Source organism: Alexandromys fortis, unplaced genomic scaffold (assembly GCF_014885135.2).
Source record: "Alexandromys fortis isolate MF-2015 unplaced genomic scaffold, M_Fortis_MF-2015_v1.1 scaffold_84, whole genome shotgun sequence".
NCBI classification, from domain to species: domain Eukaryota; kingdom Metazoa; phylum Chordata; class Mammalia; order Rodentia; family Cricetidae; genus Alexandromys; species Alexandromys fortis.
In genome coordinates, this window is record NW_026068017.1 from 5,823,684 (window position 1) to 5,835,233 (window position 11,550).

The window sequence follows — 11,550 nt, forward strand, 5'->3', positions numbered from 1 at the left end:
TTAGACAAGCCAAACCTTGAAAGTCCTGATGCTTGGACAGAAGCGGCAAACCACACTTACTCATGCATCCTTCCACCCCCACCTACTAGAACTCTGTTCTCTTTGAAAAAGAGCCTACATTTCAAATTCTACAGGATCTGTCTAAAGCAGAGACGTTTCGTTTCCTCTGGGACTTGCCCATACTAATCAGATCTCATTCTTCCATTCCTGTACCTCAGTGTCTGCAGCATGTTCAGATTTATGTGACATGGTGACATGGTGTCCTAGTTAGCTGTTGTTGTTGTTCTTTAGATAGACTCTCACTGTGTCCCTTTGGCTGGCCGGGGGACCACAAACACAGAGCTCTGCCTGCTTCTATCTCTGCCTCTAGGATTAAAAACATGCAGTGCCTTAAAGACATGGGCCCCTTAGTTTAGCGTCATCTCAGATGGCCTGGGAAATATCTGTAGAGGCCTATCTTGTTCATTGATGTGGGAGGAGCCAGTCTGTTGTAGGTGGTCCTCGGGTGTATAAAAACTCTAGCCAAGCACAGGATAGTGAGGGAGCCAGCAAGCAGTATTCCTCTATGGTTTCTGCTTCAAGTTCCTGCCCAGGCTTCCCTCAATGATGGACTGCTGCCTGGAAGCTGAAATAAATCCTTTCCTTCCCTAAGCTGCTTTCAGTCTGAGTATTCTATCACAGCAACAGAAAGGGGACAAGAAAACATGGTGGAAACAAATGTTAAGCCCCAAAGAGAAGGCGAGAGACTGCAAACCTCCTCAATGGCATTTCTGGGCTCACTCTTTTGGACTTTACAAAATAGACTAGCATTTCATGAAATTCGGCAAACTGTATTACTTCTAGATGAGCTTTACGTCACCTGTTTCCACTTGTTCTCATATACTCGGGAGTTTTAAAATACACGATGATGACCCCATAAAATGTTCTAACTATACAGTACCTCTTTTGGCCTCCCACCAATGAGAGTGAGCAGGGAAGCTGCGGTGTGCTTTACAGATGTTAAAACAGGCTTATGAAAGCCTGTGGCTTGTCCATTTCAGATTTCTAACATGTGCTGGGGCACAAGATGTTGGGGGGCGGGGACTCTGGATTTCAATGCAAAGGCTTTGCTCAGGGCGCATGCCATGCAAAGCTCAGATTTCCGTCTAACTGCAGACTAAACATAGTCTGCATTTTTCTCATTCCTTAGGAACATCACCTTGACGTCTCCATATTTCCTCTTTGGACACATTTCAGAGATGCCCGGTATTTGGGTAAAAATTGGGTGCAGCCCAGGGCATCTGCGGTGGGAAAGTTAACCATCTAGTCTTTATCACTTTTCTCCTAGAAACTCTTCCTTGTTCTCTGACGGTCCCTTTTCATACCTTCTGTTTTAATTTTAGAAATGCATTGCTTTCTATCTCTCCCAAACCTGTGGAGAGGGGGGGGGGGGGGGTGGGGGGGGGGGGGGGGGGGAGAGGGAGAGGGAGAGAGAAGGGGGGAGAGAGTGTTCAACATTTGGATAAATTCTTTCTCTTCTTCCCCATTTCAGTATGAGTATAATCTAAGAGAAAAAAAGAAGCGAGCATGTGCACTTGTGTGCATGTGTGTATGTATATGTGTGCATGTGTGTGTATGTGTGTGTGTGTGTGTGCGTGCGTGCGCTCCTGTGGTGGCTGTCTTCCCTCCAACTTTCTTCTCTTCATACTACCCTAGGTTTTAGTTTTAGTAATTTTTTTCAGACTATCTGTTGATTTATGGCCAAATGTTTACATTCAAAAATGAGGCACCTGAACACTGAATTTCCGAGTACTAAAGGAGAGAAGTTTTCAAAGCTGTCAGAGAGAAGGCCGAAAACCAATCCCATGTGGTGGGCAACTGACCAGGGAGCTCTACAGAGAAGCCTTCACAATTCAAACCAGACAACCAACTCCCAAACCTTCCAGCCTGCAGGGAAAGGACAGTGATGTTCTAACACACATAGTCTTAAGATGTTCAGTTCACAAAGCTGTCCTTCAGATGCTCTCAGAGAGTGTGTTCTACCAGAACAGCAATGGCAAGAAAGAGAAAAGATTGGGCAGATGGGGAATATGCAGGTATGTGCATTGCAGAGTCAAAGGGTACTGAAGTTCCCGTGGGACGGAACAGGAAGTCAGGAGAGCCCAGCAAGAGCCCAGGCAGTTGTCCAGGATTGAACCAGAGAGTTGAAGGATCCAGGAAAGCAAAGACAGGCCAATTAAGTGATGAAATTCATCGGTAAACTACAAACAGCGCACAGGAATCCCATGATCCCAGCTTAAGGAGAGGGCTAGGTGGTGAATGTGTCAACACAGGTAACTAAGCAAAACAAAACCAAGAAGCAATTACCGGCTTTGGAGGAAAAGCATATACTAATGAAATAAAGATCTAATCATAGCACACATTGTGGTTCAACCACGAACAACATCTCCACAGTCACAATGCCATCAACACTGATTTAATGGAAACGTGTGTGGATGAGGCACAGAGGGAATTGTGCAGGATTACTGTAAATTATGGCAACATCTCCATTAGGAAGAAATAAACATGCTCAACATGTGAAAGACGATGAAACAGCATCACGTTCTGCAGAATATGAATAAGGCTGGGCATGGTGGTACAAGCCTTTGATCCCAACACTTGGCAGGCAGAGGCAGGCGGAGCTCTGTGAATGTGAAGCCAGCCTGGTCTGTCTAACCAGCTCCAGGCCAGCCAAGGCTACATAGTGTGACTTTGTCTTAAAAACAAAAAAACAAAAAACAAAAAAAAAAAAAACAAACAATAAAAGAAAAAGAAAAGAAAAACAACAATAAAAAAGAAATGGATAACGATGAACTCTGAAAAACTAAGAACTGCGAGAATTGTTGCAAGCAGTGGGACTTTGGGGCAAGGAAGGAACTGTCACTTTTGGAATGCCTAATCTTATGTTCAGACTACAAAGTGGCATTATTTTGACAAAGAAAATTAAGTTTTACAAGTTCAGATCCAAAGAAGAACATTAAATAATAAGTTCTACAGTCTCATTGGAAAAGGATGGTGTCTCAGAAGTACTGGTTAGGTCATGAAGAATGACAGGAAGCCAGGTGACACAACCAGATCACATTCTTTATGTGCATGCTGGGTCTAGCGCACACGTATGCACCGCATGCTTACCCAGTGCTCGCAGAGTCAGAAGAGCAAGTCAGATCCCCTGGAACTTACGGAGAGTCATGAGCTGCCACATGGATGCTGGAAACAGAACCTGGGTCCTCTAGGAGCAGCAAATGATTTTAACCTCGGAGTCTCATCTCTCTAGTCCCCAGAACTATATTTTTAAACAGTATTGTTGAGAGACAAACAAAACAAAACGGAAAACACAGAAGACAGACTAAAAGAGGAAAAGCTTGAAGACAAACACTGGGGGTGAGGATCTAAAACTTAAAGCAAGTACGGGGCTGGCTTTGCTTCCAGGGCCTGTCATGGCCATGAAGCACTAGAGCTTGCTAGGCAAACATTCTCCCACTGTGCTACACTGCAAGTCCCAGTGAGATAGAATATCAGAAGTAGATAGTGTTGGCCACAGTAAGGCCATCTTTGCCTCTACCCATCTAGAAACTCCTTCACGATCAATTTGCTTGCCGTAATTGGGAAGGGGACAGCCAGTCAGCAGGCAGAGTCATAGATTTTCTTGTGGAATGCCCTCTCTGCAGATAAAGAACTGCCAGGGCTATGGGCCAGTCTTCCAAGGGGCTTCACTGAATGTGTATCTTAATTATGTTTTAATCTGACCACCCTTGAATACACTGACCATCAAAGCCTGGACTTTCAAGCTAAGTAGCCAAACTCTGGAAGTCAATGTTGGATGGAAGCCACTAAGTCACACTTACTCACCAGGGCTCTGGCATGTGTGTTCAGAAACACAGAAAAAGGAGTATCAGCTAATCGGCTCTTCTTCCTACCCTAGCTAGAAAAGAGCGCTGAGAAAACAAGGCAGGACAGTGCCTGAATCCTGAGAAAGCATGTAACAAAACCCTATGTCATCATCTCCTGTGAACAATGAGAAGTGTGTCATCTTCCAGCAGACAGGGGAGGGAGGGAGGGAGGGAGGGAGGGAGGGAGGGAGGGAGGGAGAGAGAGAGAGAGAGAGAGAGAGAGAGAGAGAGAGAGAGAGAGAGNGGGGGGGGAGAGAGAGAGAGAGAGAGAGAGAGAGAGAGAGAGAGAGAGAGAGAGAGAGAAGTGGGTGGGGGGAGAACTGAGGATTCTGGGAATCCAGTGAGGACATACACTAGAGAGAAAAGCAAGAAGCATACACATCTGAATGTGCTCAGGGCCAGGCTACAGATTGGAAATCAAAATTGAGTCCAAGTCCCACCCCCACATCTCCTCCTACTGCTGCGTAGAACCTCCCTATTGCAAAGGTAGTCCTTGGCCAGCCCGAGCCCCTGGGAGCTTGTTAGACATGCAGAACCTCAGGCCTGACTCCATCTAATGACTCAAGAATCTTCATTTTAATAAGCTCCCAGGTGATCCCTACACCCATTAAAGTTGGAGAATCACTTATTTAGAAAGACAGGACAAGTTGGGGGTTTTGCCTTGGAGCCCCCACTCCCTGCAGGTGTAGACAGAAACTTTGGTGAACCCCAGGTGTCTAAAGCTTCCTACACAGAATCATTTACATAATAGGAAAGTCATAGCAGAGTCTAGCAACTATGTATCTTCTAGAAAGGGCAGTCATTCCAAGATGCCTAGCGATTTCCTGGGAGCTCACTTCCAGGGTCAAATAGGAACACGAGCACGGAACACAGCAGGAACCACAGATTTCCCTCTATAGCTGCCTATTTTATTTAAGGGGGGAAAAAGGCTAAACATTAATTTTAGTTGTACTTAATTGAATAATTTCTCAGGGGAATAGTTCAGGGAGAGTTTAAAACTGCCTGTTTCCAAAAGCCATTACAAATTGGCATATACTATAATGTCACTGTGCCAACCCAAACAGTGTGCTTTTAATGTCCCCTGGGCTGCCTTCACTCCAGATGTGTTCAGAACTCCTAGTAATATAACACAGGCAAAAACTATATTTACATGAAGCAGTATTTGGGATATCCTTTCCTAATCATCTGGAATGAGATAATAGGTTCCTAATTGGAAGCACGGGGGTTGGGGAACCAGGTCAGTGGTTCCTCCCTCCTGATGCTTTTGTTAGTAAAAACGGAAACAGTCTGTACAAGAGTAAGAGAAATCTACTTTGCTACAGTTAATCATCTGAATGTCTAGAAACTTCGAATCTGCCCTACAGTCACCTCTAATTAACTAGCTGATTCGTAAAAGCCTGATCTTGTCTTTTCCTAGGAATCGTAAGTAAGAGAGGGCTGGGGTTGGGAGAGGGGTGTGGAATGAAACTGGAAGATTCCACGACAATTCTGGTGAGCGAACAGCGGTCGCCTGACCCCCAGCTGCTTCAATGGAGTTTGGTGCCTGCACAGTAGTGTAGAGTCTGAAGTCATTTCCTTTTAACAGGCGATGGCATCACACAAGGGCTAGGTAAGTCACTGTAACTGATCACTGACATGTACCTCCCGGGGCAAACTAAAGCCATTCATGAGGAATCGTCTTCTGAGTCTTGAACTTAGCGCATCCTAATAAAAACTGATCAGGGTAGTATATACTTTCTGCTAACATTGGGAGGCTTTGGTCCTTACCATTTAGTACTGAACAGAAATGAAATTTAAGTCAAATAAGTATTTTTATACCAGTGAGCATGGTGTTCTGTTCCAGTGGAGACTCTGGACCCCATACCTCACAGAATGCCGCAGCGCGCCATGCACTCGAGCATGCTCATTTGCTGACGTCTGTTTTCACAGATGTCACAGGGAAGCCATGTGAAAAGCAACGTATCACGCAGCTGTTCTTGGCTGGGAGCGAGATACACTTGGAAACCTTGCTCCCTAAATGTTCAAAACCGGACTGAGTTTTCCAAATACAAATTAATTACCAAATTCTACATGTTGACAAGCAAACACTCGGATGTTTATGCTGCAATTTGACAAAGGAAATTTTCAAATATTACTCTTAAGCCTCTAAAGCAAACAAGCTCATGTATAGGATTTACTTCATTACAATTTCCCCTAAAATGTTTAAAAACATTTTAATCCTGAAATCCAACATGTAAAGAGAAAACCAGAAAATCCATATATACAGTTTGACAGAACAGCTACAAAGCAAAAGCTGTGTAACCATCACTTGCAGGACCAACTTGGCAGTGCCTTACAAGACTCATCAGTCTTATAAAGCTCGACACTCATTCAGCCAACAAGCAATCAACAAACATCTACAATATGCCAGGTGCTGTGTTAGGCACATATTTGAACACGTGGCCAATATTATACTTGCTAACATGTTTGCTCAAATAACAGCTACCACAGAGTTCTTGACTGCTGCTTATCTGAGTTTCAAAGCAAACAAACACACAACTTCATCATACGGACAAGGCACATTTTGTCCAATAAATCTACCCCAGAGGCTTGAGCTCAGGGATGTTTGGATATACCATCGCGGAAAGGACCACGGGAAAGGGCTTGATGGTCACTAATACCCAGATGTGAACTTTTCTCTCTGACCCACATACGCACTGACTGACTGGTTAACCCTTGAGGTTAGGCCTCTTCCTCCACGACAAAGGCCTCTCCTCTGGGGAGCTACTTAGAACTTTCCCGAGCACCTTGCAGAGAGCTTTATTTATCACGCCGGGATTAGATTTGTAAGAAGGCATTTGTTCCACTATAAAGACAGCAAAAATCCCTGGTTAGAAGACTAATGTTCTTTTAACCTGGGGAGGGGGGAGCCAAGCCCATGGCTCCGCCTGGAGAGAAACGGTTTTACCCTATTAATCACCAAGTTCTCAAGTCAGCTTGGCCCGTGAGAGCCTCCGAAGCAGTTCAGCTGTTTCCACACACACATCAGAAAATCCCAACAGCACACAGTCTAGAGGAATGTTACAACAATATACACAGCAGCAGCTTTTCCTTACTGGGCTTCATTTCTGCTGGGGAACGGGGAAATTTAAGCCAAGTGATAATTTACACCAAGAGTCTACCAAGGAGGATGTACAAGATGAGTCATTGGAATGTGGAATCAAAACCTCGTCTAAATTCTTTTAGGATCCACACAATACACAGAGCAATGTTATATATGATTTTATAAGAGCGATTATAAAGAATGATCTAGAACTTCACTCACACATATTTTTGTTTTATTAGTACTGGTGATTAAACTCGGGGCTTTGTGTGTGGCATGAACACACACTATCACTGAGCTACACCACTGGCCATAACTCAAGATTATGTCTAATGGGATATATGACTTAGATATTCTAAAGGAGATCTGAGAGCCTTGTATTTGTAAGGTCCTGGGGTCCTAGTCTAGTACTGGGGGACAGGAGGAGGAAGGAGGTGAGGAGAAAATGTTGGAGGCCCATTCATTTAGTATGGTGGAGGTTATCTACGAAAGACTACACTACATATAGCCTAAGAGTGTAAAAGGTAAATATTTTTGTCATTATTTAGGAAAGTGTGAGTCTTAAAGTCAACAGTCAACTTGAGCTGAAGCCCATAAATATACGGAAGGCCAGACCCCCTCTCTCTCACTGCCACCTTCCCACCAGCCTGAGCTCCCACTCTAATGAAGAGAGTCTCTCCGCTCGGAACTGTGCATAGTCGTTTTTATGGGCAAAATTTAAATGCACATAAAAAGGAAATGTAGGGGTATATGGAAAAGTCCAAGATCCCATCCACTTCATGGGGTGGGGGGGTGTCTAGGACTTCCTCTAGAGTGAAGAGACACGACCAGACTGCCGCAACAGCTTCCAGGCTAACCGCCCCTCCCCATCCTCATCCGCACTAGCAACATTATCTCCCCTCCACCCCGTCCATCCCCACCCCTGCCACAGTGGGGCTGTACGCTGCCTTCAGAGCAAATCACCCTTGCCTCCTCTCAGCAAATCAAGTTTTAGTCAACACACTAGAATGCAGCTACATCACTCACATACTAACTAGGGCTGCTTTTGCCATACCTTATATGGGAATTGGGTTTTGTGTGTGTGTGTGTGTGTGTGTGTGTGTGTTTGCTTTTTACTACAGAACTTTTATTTTTCTTTACACAATGGTGTGTGGATGGGGCCTAATGTTCTCACTGAATGGTAGAAAACCCAAAATCGATCATTTCTTAGAGAAATGAATGGAAAACAACCTTACATAAATTAAAAGGATAAATATGTTTACAGGTATCAACGCAAATGTTCCCAACTCAAGGCAAGTAAAAACCCATGGCTTCAGGAGGGAAAACGCCAGAACTAGGTCCGTAGGCTCGGACTTTCACACTGTTAGACCAGCAAGATAGAAGTGGTAACTGGTTTAGGGAACCTTTGCCCGCCTCACAAGGAATCCTGGAGTCAGCTATTAGTTAATACTCTGCATAGATCATTCATTGCACGGTGTTCACACAGGTCCACCAGGCTAAGGATTTCTCTTCCACTGTGACAGACCCTCTTTGGCTAAGGACTACTGGATATTAGATATATGCCAACGGAACAATTACCTTGAATATAAGGTCAAAAATCAGCAACAAATTCAACAATCCAGTGTGATATTGGATATAATCTTCAAGACAAATTTAAGCTTGTTTCCAGTTTTGTGAGGCTAGCATGAGGTGTGTACACGTCAGAATCAGCTCCTAGAGTGGATGCTGGCACCTGCTCAGTCCATCTAGAAGCATTTGCAGTGGACGATGGAGGGACCTGACTTGTCCTACCCTGTCCAAATCTGCTGGAAAGTGGACGGCGAGGCCAGCACGGAACTGCCAGTCCAGAATGAGTACTTTCCTGCAGGAGAAACAATGATCTTAATCTTCACTGTGCTGGGTGCTAGAGCTGTCATCTCCTTATGCATCCTGCCAGAAATGCTGGACACATGGTAGTACCACGAGACAGCACTGTGTTGACACACAGGTCCCTGTGGATAGCCACATCACACTTCATAATGGAGTTGAAGGTGTTCTCATGAATGCCACAGGACTCCATGGCCAGGAAAGAGGGCTAGGCACCTCTGGACACCAGAACTGCTCATTGCTGAAGGTGATCAACTGCCCATCAGAAGCTCATAGCTCTTCTCCAAGGAGAAGGAAGATGCAGCAGTACCCATTTCTTGTTCAAAATCCCGGCAACATAGCACAGCTTCTCCTTAATGTCATCCTCAATTTCCCAGTGAGCTGTGGTGGTGAAGCCGCATCCTGATCAGTCAGGGTCTTCACGAGGTAGTCTGTCAGGTCCCGGCCAGCCAGGTCCAGCTGCATGATGGCGTGGGGAAGGGCATCACTTTCGTAGATGGGTGCTGCATGTGTGGCCCTGTCATCAGAGCCCATGACAATGCCGGTGGTGTGCCCAGATGCATAAAGGAGCAGCACGGCCTAAATGGCCACATACATGGCTGGGGTACTGAAGGTTCCAATCATTATCTATGTCACCTCTCTGTGACTTTTGGGGTTCAGGAGGGCTTCAGTCAGAAGCACCAAGTGCTTCTAAGGGGCTACACTCAGCTCACTGTAGAAGGCGTGGTGCCAGATCTTCTCCACACCATCCTAGCTGGTCACAATGCCGCTTGATAGGGTAATTTAGGGTCAGGATACTCCTCCTGCTCTGGGCCTTGTCACCCCTGTAGGAAGAAGTTTTTCTGGCCAAGGCCACAGTGACAGCCTGGTGTAAGGGACACTCAACAATGGAAGGAAACATGGCCCTGAGGGCATTATTGCCAACAAAGTCAGCTATGCACGAGCCAGAGCCACTGTCACTGACAAGTCCTGTGATTTCTTCTTTGCTTTGATGGAGAAGGATTGAGCAACAGACCATCAAAAAAGACATGCAGGCAGGATAAACCAGCAGCAGAGTATGAGGATTTTTTTTCTTTTATTGAAGTGAAGTCAATATAACATAGAAGTAGTACTTTAATTGTTTACATTAAACAGTTCAGTCGCATTTAATACATTTATAATGTTGAACAACCACTACGTCAGCTTCATTCTCCTCACCCCCCAAAACAACTCACAGCCGTTGCCTCTTCTTCCAGCTCCTTCTTCTTCCAGTTGGAATTTTCTTTGGGTCACCAACCAGTAAGAGTGTGTGTGTGTGTGTGTGTGTGTGTGTGTGTGTGTGTGTGTGTGCGCGCGCGCGCCACTCTCTTTCCTACTCTATCCCTCTCACATACATAGTGGAAAAATAATCAAATGTTGCTCAGGAAGAAAAATATATAACGGTATGAAACTATGTTCAAACATGACATGAGTTACTTATTTTATGAGCTATCAGTTTTTTATTTTATTTTCATTCTTGCAGGTTGAGGGCCTTCCCCAGAATCCTCCAAAGGAAAATGAAGATGCCTGCCCAAGGTTACATTTTTATCTGCCAGGCAGATTTGAAATGTGGTCCCTGTGTTCTGTGCTGACTCCGTCCTCATTGTCCTCTGTTATTGCAAAGCATGCCATACCTGTCAAGGCAGACATGCAAAGCATGTGACACCTGTTGAGCTGGACACTGCAAAGTATGCCACACTTGGATACTGCAAATCTTCCATGCCACAGAGTTCAGTGCAGCAGTGGCAGGCTTTAGCACATAAGTCAAACAGATGTGCTGACCCTCATAAAACTGTCACTTCTCACAAGCTGTGTGAGCTCCAAAGCAGGCTCCCCACCCCCACCCCCACCTCCTCTCTTGCTGGTGGTGGTCCCCTAAGTTTTGAAGTCTGGTGCCCTTATTTGGGTACAGCAGTTTGGTGGCAGGACATTTCCACAATCTGTCCACGTCTCACCCTGTGTGCCCCCGTGCTAGGAATTAGCCTACCCCCTGTATCTACTTTGCTCTGGATCCCCACAAGATCTCCGCCAACTTTCTGAACTGGTCTGTCTGTCTGTCTAACTGGCCTGGGATAAAATTGCTGCAACTCCCCAGGCACAGCCAGGTTGTCTTTCAACCTTGAGGAATGCCCCGCTGGGGGAAGCATGGCAGTCTCCCTGCTTCTGCCCGTGTTCTGAAGTGCCTGGCCATCCTTCCTTTGCCAAGAGCTAGGATCTCCATCTCTCTGATTCCCTGTCTTCTCATGTAAATATCTAGTTCCCAGGTCTTATAGCTCCTCCCTATGGGCCAGGACTGACCTACTATGAGGCATGGGTAGATACATTATTGACTTTTCCATAGAAGCATCCTAGACAGGACACTGAGGTCTGCGGTACATATGTGGCACATTTTTCTCAAAGTTACAAATAAAATGGACTAAGAGACCAATCTAAAAATTGAAGAAATTTTTTTCTTGGTGTTGCTTATATCCAAAGTACTTCGTATATAGTGTAAACATGAAAGATAAAAGCACACTCCCCTCCTTCAAGAACTCTAGAATTTAATTGAGAAAAGACAAACAAATACAGAAATATTTATAATTTCTACACAGTTCAGGATACCCCATGCATCTCAAAGTGCAGAAGAACATCCCCTTCCCAGAACCTACAAAAAAAAAAAAAAAAAAAAAAAAAAAA

General features: G+C 45.0%; 1 protein-coding gene and 1 pseudogene across 1 annotated transcript in view; both read right to left on the reverse strand.

Annotated features, from left to right (window-relative positions):
• Nucleotides 1–11,550, reverse strand: part of Stx8 (syntaxin 8) — a 248,920-nt gene that overhangs the window by 114,937 nt on the left and 122,433 nt on the right. The window lies entirely within an intron of this gene.
• Nucleotides 8,736–10,161, reverse strand: LOC126514082 (actin, cytoplasmic 1-like; annotated as a pseudogene).